Source organism: Zalophus californianus, chromosome 5 (assembly GCF_009762305.2).
Source record: "Zalophus californianus isolate mZalCal1 chromosome 5, mZalCal1.pri.v2, whole genome shotgun sequence".
Classification (NCBI taxonomy): Eukaryota; Metazoa; Chordata; class Mammalia; order Carnivora; family Otariidae; genus Zalophus; species Zalophus californianus.
In genome coordinates, this window is record NC_045599.1 from 38773640 (window position 1) to 38787861 (window position 14222).

General features: G+C 42.3%; 1 non-coding gene across 1 annotated transcript; it reads left to right on the forward strand.

Moving 5' to 3' along the window:
* Positions 1–1031: 1031 nt before the first annotated feature.
* LOC113930033 lies at positions 1032–1138 on the forward strand. Its single transcript, XR_003522412.1, has one exon. It is a non-coding gene; the product is annotated as a U6 spliceosomal RNA (small nuclear RNA).
* The last annotated feature ends 13084 nt before the right edge of the window (positions 1139–14222 follow it).

The following is a 14222-nucleotide window of genomic DNA, read 5'->3' on the forward strand; positions in this document are numbered from 1 at the left end:
CAAAATATCATGACTTAAGTGATTGTCTTTGGACTTTATTCCAGAATAAATAGAGCAACATGTTGAAAATATTCAAAGAAGGGAAACATAGGCAAAGATTTTATATCTAGACAACATGTTAAAAGTTATGAACATGAGAGAATCGGAGAACATAGCTCCCATGTGCCTTTCATGAGGAAAGGTTTTTTAGGCAACCAAAAGGGAAAGACATTGACTAAAGGACTATTGATGAGCATAAATATGTAATTACCCATAAAACTATGATGGTTATAAGAAAAGTACATGCACACTCCACTTGAAAAACAGAATATACTTGTTGATTGTTTTATAGTTACTGATGGGGTAAAAGGATATTTATTCAAGTGAGGAGCTGGTAAATTGGGATGACAGGAAAGAAATTATTAACTAAATATTGTTGGGGAACCAATAGATAATAACAAAAATAAGATGGTGTGTGTGTGTGGGGAAACTAAGGTTATTTTAGCTTTAATACAAAACTAACCATTAAAGGCATACCTGGGTGGCTCAGTTGGTTAAAACGTCCAACACTTGATCTCAGCTCAGGTCTTGATCTCGGGCTTGTGAGTTCAGGCCCTGTGTTGGGCTCCAGGCTGGATGTGGAGTCTATTTAACAACAACATCAACAACAACAACAACAAACTCATCATTAAAATAAAGTAAGTACAAATATATTTGAGAAAGCAAATAAAATAGACCACACAGAGAAAAATTAGTGCTATGAAAGACTTGCATATATGTAATACAGAACAATAGGAAGTGAAAAGAATACCATGCAAAGAAGTATATACCATATACTACCATTTGAATAAAAAAGAAGGCAAAATAAGGACATATGTATGTATATGCATATATGTATGTATTTGCTTATTTTTGCAAATAAGAAAGGATAAACCAGAAACTAATAAAATCTGTTATGTATGGGGATTGAAGAAAGCTTCTCTGAGTTACCTTTTCATATGATTTTGACTTTTGAATTATGGTACTGTTTTACATATTAAAAAATCATATTAGCACTTCCTTCAGCAGCACATATACTAACAGTGGAATGATACAGAGAAGAATAGCATGGTCCTTGTCCAAACATGATATGTAACTTCATGAGGTGTTCCATATTTTCATGATGGATGTTAACTAAACTTATTGTGGTAATCATTTTGCAATATATACATATATCAAATCATTATGTTGTTCACCTGAAACTAACACAATGTCAACCATATCTCAATAAAATTGGAAAAAAATAAAAATAATAAAATTTAAAAAAGAAAAATAATAAAAAGCCCACTATCACAAAGAAAGAAAAACAAAAGAAAGAAATCAACATGGAGAGGAAAACCCTAATGTGAAGAGAAACAAATGAACTTATTTCAAGGTTTAGAGGCTTTTAGATACACCATTACCTTTAGTGAGCTATATTCTCAGGATAAAATAAAAACTGCAAATAATCTTGTACTTTGTCAGTAAGTTTGTTGTGGTATAGACATAGTAATTCTGATACGATTCACTGTATTGTAGAGAGCAGTAAATGAGCAAATATACTAATGTTGGTGACAGACAGAGGCGGGACACCTGGGTGGCTCAGTCATTAAGTGTCTGCCTTCAGCTAAGGTCATGATCCCCCTTGTCCTGGGATAGAGCCCCACATTGGGCTCCTTGCTCAGCGGGGAGCCTGCTTCTCCCTCTCTCCCTGTAGCTCCCCCTGCTTGTGCACTCTCTCTCTCTCTCTCTCTCTCTCTCTGTCAAATAAATAAATCTATAAAATAAAATACACTTCCTGGCTCTGTCCCCTGAAAGGGCCTAGAACCAGTGACACCCCACTTGCCATGAGCACTCTTATCACTCAGTTCTTGGTTTCTAACAACTGTTTCTCACTGAAAAGAACCAGGTCTGATCCCAGGTCTGGGTCAAGGAAAGTACAAGATGAACTTGGGACTTCCTTTGCTAGAAGAGCAAAGAAGTGCTCAAAAACAGATAGGAATGTGTCAGAAGGATACAGAAACCAATTCAAAGGGGCTCCCGCTTTGAAGGGGACAACTTTGGGACAAACTGAAAATCAAAAAGAAAGTGGTAATGAATATTCTGAGTTCATCATGATACTCAAGAAAATTGCAAAAGTAGGGGCACCTGGGTGGCTCAGTTGGTTAAGCGACTGCCTTCAGCTCAGGTCATGATCCTGGAGTTCTGGGATTGAGTCCCACATCGGGCTCCCTGCTCGGCGGGGAGTCTGCTTCTCCCTCTGACCCTCTTCCCTCTCATGCTCTCTATCTCTCATTCTCTCTCTCTCAAATAAATAAATAAAATCTTAAAAAAAAAGAAAATTGCAAAAGTGTGTGTGAGAGAAGAGAAAACTTTCTTAAACAGTGGAGTGCCAGGTAATGAATGTAGAAAAAAAAGTTAGAATTTTTTAAAATTGTGATTTTTGCAATCACTAATATAATAGTTGATTCAGGCAAGCCTTATTGATTAAATCCGTGGCTGAAAGTTGTGGGGTCATGAGATATTCTCATAGTCTCAAAGTACAATCCCTCAGGTTACTTATTAATCCAAAGGAGAAAGAAATGCCTTTACGATGGAGAGTTCTACCAGACAGCACCTCAATCAACTGATTAAACTTAGCGTGACCAATGAAAGAACACAATGGCATCATGTGCATTTTGCTGTGATGCACTGAGAAGGACCCAGTCTCACCTCTGCAGAGTTTTTGCTGAAAATCTTTAAATGGATATAATGAAGAAACAACCAGACAACCCAAATTGTGGACATTCTATAAAAACACTGGCCTGGGGCACTTGGGTGCTCAGTTGGATAAGCATCTGACTCTTGGTTTCAGCTCAGGTCATGATCTTGGGGTTGTGAGATTGAGCCCCACGTTGGGCTCCGCACTGAGTGGGGAGTCTACTTAAGACTCTCCCTCCCTCTCTCTCTGTCCCTCCCTGCTGCACTCTCTCTTTCTCTCTCTCTAAAATAAGTAGATAAATCTTTTTAAAAAATGAATAAGTAAATAAAAAACTGGCCCTGAAAGTCAATGACAGGAAAGACAAAAAAAAAAAAAAAAAAAAAAAAAAGCAGGAGAATTGTTTTGGAATAAAGGACTGTAGGATGACTTTAAAACAGCATCTAATTCTTGATGAATCCTGGATAAGAACAAAAACAAAAACAAAGACAAACCCAGAAAAGCTCCAAAGGATATTACTGGTTATTTAGAAGAATGTCCTTGTTGGGGCGCCTGGGTGGCTCAGTCGTTAAGCGTCTGCCTTCGGCTCAGGTCATGATCCCAGGGTCCTGGGATCGAGCCCCGCATCGGGCTCCCTGCTCAGCGGGGAGCCTGCTTCACCCTCTCCCACTCCCCCTGCTTGTGTTCCCTCTCTCGCTGTGTCTCTCTGTGTCAAATAAATAAAAATCTTAAAAAAAAAAAATGTCCTTGTTTTTTAGGAGGTATATCCTGAAGTTCTTTGGGGTGAAGCTTCATAGTCTCTAAATTTGAAATGATTCAGTAAAAAAAAAAAAGTCCTTATATAGGGGAATATGTACAATGTATGTAGTATATGTAGCTAAATGTTAACAACTGATGAATGAATCCTATGTAAGCGTTCATTGTATTATTTTCTCAACTTCTCTGTAGGTTTTTAAGTTTTCATAATAAGAGATTGGGTGGGAGATAAACACATGGACTGGAGGTATAGGTACATGACTCCAAGGCAATAAATCTGTAGGGTAGCCAGCTAGTGACCTAGGACCTGAGTGACCTGGCCTGAAAAGATGAGCTGTACTGTATCTGCTGGGATCCTTTGGGCTTCAAGTAACAGGATACCTGAGTCAAGGTTGCTAAAACTGTAAGGACATCTAATTATCTCCTGTAACAAGAAGTCTAAAGGTAAATGGCTCCAGGGTTGGTTAATTCGTCAGCTCAAGAATTTTATAGCCCTCTGTCAGTTCCTCTCTAGTTCTCTCGGCTTTACTTCTCATGGTTGCAAAATGGCTACCACAGCTTCAAGTATCACGTCCTCACGTGACATGTCCAAAGCCGGCAGGAAGTGCTGGGGCTGACTCTTCCATAGGCTTTGCCCTCCGGGATCAAGTATAAAATGTTTTCCCCTAAACCTCCCCACCTTTCCTGAAGATTCCTCTTACATCTCTTCGCCCTTCCAAACCAATTTAGTTCACCATTTGGGGTTGTTCTCCTGAACAAAACTGACTGGGAGGGATGGTTGTTGGATGGGCAGCCAACCATGTTTGCCATATGAGCCAGTCAGACTCACTTGGCCAGGAATCTGAGCCAAGAAACCTGGCCTGCGTTTGGTGTTAGCATTCATGCTCTTGGTGAATGGACAACAAGAAGCTGAGTCTAGGCCATGGCATGCCAGGCTGTGTACAGACCAAGGTTAGGACAAGAGAAAACTCTACAGAGAGGGTGAGGAAGTCACTGGTAGGGAAAGGAGAACATAGCACCTGTGCCAAGAAGGGTGGGGCTGCCTTGAGGGCTAGAAACTGTCCCTCAAATGCCGAGATCCCTTGTTTCCCGGTTATGATTTCAGTTCCAGGCCATAGAGAACATACCAGTTGGGACTCATTTGCCAGTTACAGAACAAACAAACAAGAAACTGCCCTAGCATGAAAGAGCAATTAGTTGTAATTGTACAGGCCTATCTTAAACGACCCAAAGGCAGGAAATTTGGCCTGTTTGGAAAATGCTAGAACTAGGTGACTTCTCCCTGCCTCTTCCTCTGTGTTTCTCTGGAGTTATTTCATTCTTCTCTCTACAGTAGGATATCTCTGCTTGCTGGCCCGATGGCAGCCTACATTCTTCCACTCTTCTAAATTTGCGTTCAAGTCTTGACCCCAAAAGAACCCAGGTGGTAGTCAGTCCCTAGGTCCTAGTTTCAAATTCCCACAGGAGAGAAGCTGAGAGGCCTAAGTTGGGTCAGATGACCAATGTACCAAGTCCATAGGCTTCAGGTCCCAGCAGCCAGGCATGGGACATGGAGGAGAGACAGTGCTAAGAGAAAGGGGTCATTGACCCAGGCTGGAAACATATCCCCAAAGTTATCCGTCATGATCTTTAAGATCGTGGTTTTCAAGCTTTGGGTGGAAATTGGACACCCCCAGGGGGACTTTTAGCAATGTCTGGAAACATCTTTGGTTATCACAACTTAGGGGGTCGGTGCTACCTGCATCTCACGGGCAGAGGCCAGGGATGCTGTGAAACATCCTAGGATGCTCCCACAACAAAGAACTATCTAGTCCAAAATGTCAGTATTGCTGAGATTGAGAACCTCTGCCTCCCTTTTGATTCTGGCAACTATTCTTTTAATCAAGTGGAGTATCTGTACCCACGAAGAACAGACCCAGGCTTGGTAAGTCATAGGGCTCGGGCAGTATTTGTGGGGCAGAGAGTCAATGAAAACACCATTCCTTAGAATGTGTGTGGCTGCTGATTCTGCGGCCGATTACCTGGGTTCAGCGGGCACTCTTGGTGCAGGAGCCCACAAAGGCAGGAGACCGTGAGGTTCTTGCCCTGGGTGGGGGGACTGTTCAATAAAAAGAGGAGCTGGAATAAGCAGAAACATACAAGCAGAAGACAGAAGTATAAACCCACACCCTTGGCTCTTACAGGTGCTCCAAACACAAACAGCAGCTGCCTAGCTGGTATCTGCTCCTCCCCACACACCATAAGGGAGAGCTGTAAATCCTTAAGTCCCAAACAACTAACACTAACTTGTCAGGCAGAAAGGGAGAGGCTCCAGGCCACTGGGTTTCTTTTTGGCTTAGTCAGTATAGCATCTGCTTTCCTTTCCTGAGGAGTGTTGTCAGCCCGAAATCTTAAAAAAAAAAAAATCTATAAATGGTACAGAGCGGAGAAGGCTTCAGGAACAAGGAGAAGAAAGAGTTTGTAAGGCTGGACATTTTCCTGAAATTCCTGATAAAACCACGTCTACTATTTGGCAAAGGGAAATACGCTCTCTGGAGTTTTCCCAGCATAAACGCTAGAAGGTAGATAACTCAGGGTCTTTGCTGCCCTCTATTGATAGTAATGAAGACTAGCAGGGGGTTCAGGGAAGGAGAGGCTTTTCAGCAGAGTGCTTCGTCCCTTCATTGAATTTTTTCAACACGTATTTACTGAGCTTATACTCTGTGCAGATGCTGGGCTCGGCATTAAATACAGTCGTGAGAAATACACACTAAGTCCCTGTTCTCATGGGATGTACATTCTAGCAAAGGTGATAGACTGTTAGTCAAGAAATAAATATTTTAAGGATGTTCAAAATGCTCTGAAACTAATGAACAGGGTAATTGGGGAAGAGGGGACAATTTAAGATTGGACGGGTCGGGAGGTGACACGTGAGCAGAGGATGGAAGGGTGAGACAAAGCCAGCAGTGCTGAGAACAGGACCCAAGGCTTTCCAGGCAGGATCAAGAAGTGGCTGTAAACTCAGGATGCCGGAAAGAGCTTGATGGGTCCTGAACCCAGTGCGGAGCAGGTGACAGAGTGGAGGGAAGGCCAGGTCATGATGGGACCCTGCGGTCTGCAAAGGAACTTGGGTTTTATTCTGAATTAATCTTACTCAGTAAAGGAAGCTATTGAAGGTTGCTATTTTTGTTTTTAAAAGATTATTCTTTTGTTTAGTTTTGTTTTGTTTAAAGTAGGCTCCATGCCCAGCGTGCAGCCCAACATGGGGCTTAAGCCCATGACCCTGAGATCAAGACCTGAGCTGAAATCAAGAGACGCTTAAACAACTGAGCCACTCAGGTGCCCCTAAAAGATTATTCTTTTTGATGCAACATATTTACTATGGGATATCAATAAAGATGTTTCCAGAAGTATCAGAAAGTTTACATAGGTGTATACGTTAAGTAAATAAGTGAATATCTAATGAGCAAACATACTTTGTCTCCTGTGTGGATAATGGAAGGTAGGGCTGGGGGCAAGACAAGGATGCGGAGCCGGATGGGGCTGTGTGGGAGTCAGGCTGGGCCAGAGCGATGCCGTGGAGGTGGACAGAAACGGATGGACCCAAGGTGCCTTTGCGAGTTGCACCTGCAGGACCTGGGGATGGGTCGCAGGTGGAAGAGGGTGAGAGAGAGCTAGCGGCCAAGGCTACGAGGGCAAAAAAAGTCAGCTCTGACATGCGGTTGAAGAGAAGTGGCACTTGCAAGCCTCCGCCCCTCGTCCCTTGTGGGCCAGCAGGTGAGGGCCATTCCCTCGTGTGATTTGCTCTCTTTCCTTCGGCTCAGTCCGGGTGATTATACCTGGTAGGTCTCAGGGAGGCATTCCTCATAAAAATGGCTGTAAAGCCTTTTGCTAATATGAAGCCTCCCATAAATGTCAGGGGATGAGAATTACAGCCCCGCAACCTCATAAAAGAGAGAGTGCGTCGTGGCTTGAGGAAGCCACAGCGACTGTGAGGGCACCGAGCCTTCTTTGCAAGGTGTATTTTAGTTTCGGGGAAGATATGACCGGAGGAAGTGGAGTGCTGGCTGAGGCCAGAGTGGCTCCCAGGCTCTCTTGAAAGGCCCAGTTATCAAACCTGTCAGCAAAGCCTCCCTGCACCTGGCCCGGGGCTTCTTCAAGGTGAAGTAGAACACATTCTTGTTCTTACTTTTTAACTGATGAGTCTGAAGGCAGAGTTAATCTTCCTATCGGTTCTTTGTAACTGTTCTTACTGACTCAGCCAGGAGGAGGAGGGGTATTAAGGGAATCTGGCCTCGGGCAGCCTCTGATTCTGGGGAATAAACAACATACTGCTTCCCACCTCCTCCAGCCCTTGACCCACCTGTCAGCTAATTAGTACACGTTACCCAGGTGTTTTTCCTGCCCTGAGCCGCTCCCCTGCTCACCATCTGCCTGACATCCCTTTGATGGACCCCATATGTCTAACAGCCGCGACCCCAATGCCCTTTATTTCTCCCCTTTTATTTCTCTCTCTTTACTATGCGTTCAACATACGGCTCAACATCCCCGGGATCATATGATAAGCATGGCATTGTGCTGAGGTCCTGGAAACTGGGCTGAGGGGCCTGCAATATGATCTGAAGGCCCTGCTCAGAAGGAGGTACTCATTGAGCTGACTGCCCGCTGAGTAACTTTGGGGAGCACATACACTCCGAGAAAGTCGGATCGAAATAATGGTGGCCAACATCCATACTGAGGCCCGACTGCACGAAGCGGAGGTTTGGGGAGGTGATGACTATTGCAGGGTAAGAGTTGGTGAGTGCTGGAACCCTTTCTCAGTACAAGTTGGCCTGATCTTGAAGCCTGTGCACTGCTTTGTCTCTGGCCCATCAGTTGGGGTGACAGGAGATTCCTAATGGCATGGGGGATATTCGGCATGCTGCTTCAGCTCTGAAGCCATGCTGCCTTTTTTTTTTTTTTTTAGAGATTTATTTATTTATTTGGGGGTGTTAGGAGAGAGGGAGAGAGAGAATCTCAAGTAGACTTCCTGCTAAGCGCAGAGCCAGAGTCAGGGCTCAGTTCTCACAGCCCTGAGATCACCACCTGAGCAGGAATCAAGAGTTGGATATTCAACTGACTGAGCCACCCAGGTGTCCCATGCTGCCGTTTTTTTCCTAACTTTTCTTCTACACATTTGCATGTGCATGCACACGCACACACACCTTAATCTATATGCCCATCCCAACTCTTGGACCCTAGTGCATTTTGACATTGAATCAAAATTATACCAACATTATTACATGTTCATTGAGAAAAGTTTTTCAGGAGCAAACACCAAGAGCCCCAATAACTTCCAATAAACTCCAACAAATGATAAACCCTCCCAAAACATCAACAAATTTATGGATCAATTTTCTATATTATAAAATGTTTTTACAGTTTTTGCTATACTTTTTTTATTTACTAAGGTAATAATAAATAATAATAGTAAAGTAATAATTCTGTCTTTCTGACAGAATTAAGTGTTCATTTAAATTGCAGAGTGAAGATTTGAATCATCCTGCAGCTTTGCCTGCATCAAATTTTACCAATTTTTATATTGTTTTTGTGAGGGTTCTTTAGTGACTGTTGTTTCTACCAGATCCAACTTTCCTGAGACAAATTTTGCAAATATGCACTTGAAGATTTGATCGTCAGCCAATAGCTACTATCTGCCCTGTTCTAAATACTTTAAATGGGCTTACATTTATTTAACTCTCACAATAACTCTTTGCAGAGATATAATTATTATTGCCATTTTAAGATGGGGAAGCTTTGGCACAAAGACTGGAAATCAATTGTCCCCAAATACACAGCCGGTAGAGGGCAGATGCAGGATTCAAGCCTAGGCAGTCTGTGACAGAGAAGCTGCAAGGGTCCTTGTACACTATTGCTTATTTCTCAGTATTGTAGCATCAGAACGTCCTCTGGAACAAAATGGTGACATGAGTCAAAATGTCCTTCTTTCACACCATGTTTTTCTGCAACCTGAAATGCCCTCCCACACCGTCTGTACCTAATGCAATTATATGCTTCCTATAGAGGAGCTGGCCTGGCCTGGAGGAGGAGGGGCCCACTGCCCACAGGGGAGGGCTGGGGCTCTGCCCTTCTGTTGGGCTTCCCAGAATCTGAGCTAATCCTTGCTGGAGATCTTATCATCTATTTTGCCATTTTTGCTTCTTCATCTTCCTCCTTAAACCACAAGCTCCTTAAGGGCAGGAGTTAGGTTTCATTATATCTGTTTCCATGTTCTAGTGTCAGACTGGTACAGATTACTAGAAAGGCTATGAGGGACGCCTGGGTGGCTCAGTTGTTAAGCATCTGACTTCGGCTCAGGTCATGATCCCAGGGTCCTGGGATCGAGCCCCACGTCGGGCTCCCTGCTCGGCAGGAGGCCTGCTTCTCCTTCTCCCTCTCCCACTCCCCCTGCTTGTGTTCCTGCTCTCGCTGTCTCTCTCTCTGTCAAATAAATAAATAAAATCTTAAACAAAAAAAAGGCTATGAAATTTCCTGAATGAATGAATATGTCATTTCACTAATAGTGAATTCCACTAATAGTGATTTGCTTTATTATTTACTTTTTAGTGCTATTACTTTGGCCTGACAAGTTCTTCTGCATAAAGGGGCCTGTGACCTGTCATGGCAGTTCTGGAAACTTCCTAATTAAAAGCTCATGAAGTTCTGATGTTGTGGTGCAAGTGACTGGGCTGGGGGAAATTATTTAATTTCCACTGTTTTCTGTTTTGTTCTAAAAATCCTACGGGTATCCGGTAATGGCAGATTTCATTAGCAAGGGAATTTGAATGTAATAGAGTAAATTAAAGTCTAAAACCAGAACAAGTCTATTTAGAATGTGTATCTGTACTGCACTGCATGTGTGTACATACATACTGGACTCTATATTTGATCTATAATGTTGCAGAAGTTATCCCTATGTATTACCCAGGCAGTCCAAGCCAGAGATCCTAACGTTGCCTAGAACTCCCCACTTGTCCCACACTGCAATCCAATCCATCACCTAGTTTTGTTGATTTTATCTTTTTTTTGGCGGGGGGCAAATGGAGGGGGAGAGAGAGAAAATCCCAAGCAGGCTCAATGCTCAGCCTGGAGCCGGATATGGGGCTCGATCTCACGACCCTGAGATCATGACCTGAGCCATAATCAAGAGTCAGATGCTTGATCTACTGAGCCACCCAGGTGCCCTGATTCTATCTTTTAAATGGTTCTTGAGCCTGTCCCTTCTTCTCCATCCAGCTGTCATTGTCTTAGCTTAAAAGTCTCATCACGGTGAATAACAAAAGCTTTTTACTGTCTCCCTAACTTCAGTCTTGCTCTGTTTTAACTCCTTATTCCCCCTGTAGTCCAAGTGGTCATTTTACCAAGCAGATCTGATCCTGCCACTCCCCTGCACATTGGTCCTTTCATCATGGAGTTCCTAAAATTACTTCTAAAACACTGTCCCTAATGCATCCTTTCCTAGGTCTTTTGCCGCCTCAGTTTCTGTGTCCACAGTGGAGTCTCCCTCCAAATATAGTCCCCCACCTCCTGTGTTTCTGCCTGAGTTCCAAGCAGTATGGCATAGACATTTGGAGCAAATGCAGATGTGTGGAATTGCCTGAGTGGCCCACTTATACCATAGGCATTTGGGCAATTCAGTTAACCTTTCTAATTCTCATCTGTGAAGTGGGGATAATAAGTAGCTGCTATGTATGATTGTTATGAGGAGTTCCATGAGAAGTTCCATGTAAAATGCTTGCACATAGTAATCCCTTTGTGAATACTAGTCGCTGTCTTGGCCGAGATTTGGTTAGTCTACCTCCTCTTCTAGACTCTGTACTCCATGACTGTGTACAATGACTCTTGCCTCTTTAGCAACTAAGATAATTTCTCACACAAAATGAGTGTGCATTAACTGTTTGCTCAATGGACAAATGAATGGATTTGCCAAATGGACAAGTTAATTATCTTCTGAATCATTTGGTCTGATATGTTTTGTGTAATGGAGAAGAGTTCAAATAACTTCTAAAATGGTGAGTTATTACTTCACTCTGTCCCGAGACTGGTGGGTTTCTTAATGACACACTGCAGTTGTTGAGTTTCATAAATTCTAAGAGACAGAGCTTTTGGTCAGATTTAACTAAGGAAGCATAAGGTCATGGAGACCTGGGTTCTAGCCCTATCTCTGCCACTAACTGGATATGTGACCATGAGAAAGTTAAGTGCCAGGGTCTCTGTTTCCTTCTGTAGACAAAGAATGTTGGGCCAGATGATATCAGAGATTCCTTTCAGCTCTCCAATCAACTTCTTTTGTAAGTTGTCAAAGTAGTAATTGGGGAAATTGCATATGACAGGTAGTATATAAAACAAATGCATTATAACAGAGTCTTAAATATTATCTTTCAATGAGGATTCCCGATACGATGTCACTTTAATTTTGAGAAACAAAAAAATTTTGATAGTATGATTTTGGAGCTGGAATGAGCCATAAAAGACATGATTGTTGTTAATAAAAGAAAGAGAAAGGCTCCCTCCCACCAATCCAGTAAAAGAAATAATGTTTACTTTACACAATGGGTTTGATGAACTATTTGTGTTAATAACCAAGATACTGTAAATGTGTCATTGAGTATTTGGGGACAAATCCAAAGGTTCTGTGAGTTAAACTAGTACAGTGCATATACATAGTGGACTTAGATCTAGTCATCTGGGTTATAAACCAAAAGCTCACACATGAGTGGGTGGCTATTCCAGGACAAATCCAAATTAGGGTAATCTTAGGGAATGTGATTATCACTTAATGAGTGGAGGCCTAAGTAATCACATGGTATCTTACTGGGGAAAAATTGTGGAAACAAAACGTAGATGGTTGTCTTAAACCATCTCCACTCTGTGGCTCACAGATCCCTGGTGGTCCATGGAATTATCTTAAGGGTCTACAAATTCACGAGCTCATTAACCATTTATTGTGTGTTGACTGAATCAACCAATGATGTTAATGATAAAAATGACTTCCTTTCTGTTTGTTTCCTATAGAGCAGAATAGAAAAGAACACATCTCAACTAAAAAAAAAAAAAAAAGAACATATCTCTTTTTAAAATGTCCTTCTAGCTAGGGAAGTAGGCTTAGATATACATGGAAAGAAGAGTTTCTTGGGTAGGGCAGAGAGGTCCCCAATGCAAGGGCAGACACAGATGGTCTAAATGGAAGGTATTTCTCTATTTGGAACAGTGAATTATCAGGCTGTCATGACCCAATGTTATTAAAAATTCAAATCAAATAACTTACTGCCCTTGTTCTGCTTCTGGTCTCTTTGAGCTGTTTTCTGATAATTTTGCTAGCTCTGTAAATTTGCCCACAGAGAGGACAGGGACACCTTGCTTGCTTGACTACTGTAATTCTCTGTAAATAAATTGGCATTCTGGTTTATGGAAATGGATCTTTGTGTGCGCAGTTTAAAGTGAGTGTTACTGACTTCAGTTTTGGTCTTCTTCTGCCAAGGAAATCTATTTGGGAGACTGTAAAGCTGGGAATACCATCCTTAACCACAACTATTTCCCAAGGTCAAGGGTACCTTGGGAGATCACTTGGCACTCATGGAGCTGAGGCTTTTCTAGGGACATTTTGCACCGCTTTGCCCTTATCACTGGATGAGCATCTTGTCCAGTCCTCTCATTTCATAGATGGACAAACTAAGGCATACATCACAAAATGACTGTGGTTTCATGTTCTGCACTTAGTTGGCATCACTGAGAGCTAGCTATCTGCAAGTTTATGATATGTTTTGAAAAATTTTTTATTTTGAAATAATTTTGGATTTACACAAGAAACACGAAGTACAAAGATACTCTGCATCCACCTTCCCCTAATGTTAACATATTACATAACCATAGGGTGTTTATCAAAACTAAGAGGTACAATACTAACTGAATTACAAGCTTTATTCAGATTTCCTCAGTTTTTCCCACTAGTGTCCTTTTCCTGCTCCAGGATGCAATCCAAGATACCACGTTGCATTTAGTTGTCCCATTTCCTTTGTTGCCTTAAATTGGTGATGGTTTCTCAGTCCTTACCTTTCTTTGATGACTTACACACTTTTTAAAAAAATATTTTATTTATTTATTTGAAAGAGAGAGAATGAGAGATAGAGAGCATGAGAGGGAAGAGGGTCAGAGGGAGAAGCAGACTCCCTGCTGAGCAGGGAGCCCGATGTGGGACTCAATCCCGGGACTCCAGGATCATGACCTGAGCTGAAGGCAGTTGCTTAACCAACTGAGCCACCCAGGCGACTTACACACTTTTGAAGAATATTGATCAGGTATTTTGTAGAATGTCTCTCAGTTTGTATTTGTTTCATGTTTCCTCGGGTTTAGACTGATGTTATGGATTTCGGGGAAGAGCCCTTCTTGTCACATGGTATCAGGAATGCAGGCCGTCACTGAAGATATTAACCCAGCCCTTGGCTGAAATGCTGTGCGCCAGATTTCTCCACTGTAAGTGTAAATGCTGTTAGGTAGAGTCGCTACCGTCAACCTCCACTCAAGGAGAGGGACATTGAGCTCCATCTTTTGGAGGGAGGAGTATCAACAAATTCATTGGTGTATCTTAAAACCACCACACTATTTTATAACTTTTGGGTGGAGATATTTTGAGCCTATACAATATCCTGTTTCTCTTTACAGTTTCATCTACTAATTTTAGCATGCCTCAGACGAACCTGCCTAGAGCATAATTACTGTGGTATTCTAATGGTAATTTTATTTTTCTCATTCT